The sequence below is a fragment of the Bidens hawaiensis genome, unplaced genomic scaffold (assembly GCF_021521415.1).
Source record: "Bidens hawaiensis isolate Kalapana, Puna unplaced genomic scaffold, B.hawaiensis_p1.1 tig00013983_1, whole genome shotgun sequence".
Taxonomy (NCBI): domain Eukaryota; kingdom Viridiplantae; phylum Streptophyta; class Magnoliopsida; order Asterales; family Asteraceae; genus Bidens; species Bidens hawaiensis.
The window spans coordinates 244498-245567 of NW_027492197.1; the positions used below are offsets into that span (position 1 = coordinate 244498).

Genomic DNA, 1070 nt, shown 5'->3' on the forward strand with positions numbered 1-1070 from the left:
GTTTGTTCGTTAAGCAATAAGCGGTTAATCGCTTATTCAATAAACGAATACTATGGTATACTCGGTTTTGCCACGAATGTCACAATCCTCCACCACCATGGCTTGCTGGCGCTGACTGGTCCGGTGTTTCCTGTCACAAATCCCACAACGAGAATTAGATTTGGTAAGATCGGATTGCAATTGGTCAAATCTTTTGGTCAAGGCTTCTATCTGGGCGGAAACAAGGGTGTTAGAATCAACATGGTGAACACCCTTGGTGGAAGGAATACTATGAAGCGGATTATATGCGAAATTCTTCTTAGCAGCTCTCTCCAATATGTCTAACATCTCATTTGGGGTACACCTACCGAAATCTCCTCCCGCAACCTGATCAACGCCCTGCTTCTGCGCTCCAGATAAAGCATCAAAGAACGTATGACACTGAAGCTCGCGACTCAAATCGTGATGAGAACATTTTCTCAACAAGCCCTTGAACCTCTCCCATGTAGCATGAAGTGACTCGTCATCTTCAACACGAAAACTAGTGATGTTTACCCGGTATGTTGCAGTTTTATCGGGTGGGAAGTATTGAAGAAGAAACTGCTCAACCAATTGGTCCCAAGTGGTGATGGAACCGGAAGGGAGTGCCTCTAACCACTCCAAGGTAGCCCCGCAAAGTGAGAATGGAAAAAGTCGGAGTCTCACGGCATCGTCCTTACAACCCTGAATTTTGAATGTCGCATACAATCGAAGGAAATGCACAACATGAGAGTGAGGGTCCTCGTTCGAGAGGCCATGGAAAGAAATGGAATTTTCGGCCATATGAATAATACTTGACTTGATCTCGAAACTTACGGTAATCTCGGGCTCCCTAACACCGCTACCATAGCCATTGAGGGACAGCGTGGCGAAGTTATCCATGCGACCTTGATTGTTCGGATCTGCCATTTCTTCAACTTCTACCTCGGGATTCGCATCCTCCTCCACGACTTCGTTTTTGATGATCCTAGCGATTTCGCGTGCTCTCCTCCTCAAACCTTCTCGAAGAAGTCGCTAGGGTTCAGAGAGGGGGGAAACAAGATCTAGACCGG

The 1070-nt window shown here is 46.6% G+C and overlaps 1 non-coding gene across 1 annotated transcript; it reads left to right on the forward strand.

The window, feature by feature from the left end:
* Positions 1-436: 436 nt before the first annotated feature.
* On the forward strand, positions 437-543 carry LOC143545589 (small nucleolar RNA R71). The gene has a single exon (XR_013137457.1). It is a non-coding gene; the product is annotated as a small nucleolar RNA R71 (small nucleolar RNA).
* The last annotated feature ends 527 nt before the right edge of the window (positions 544-1070 follow it).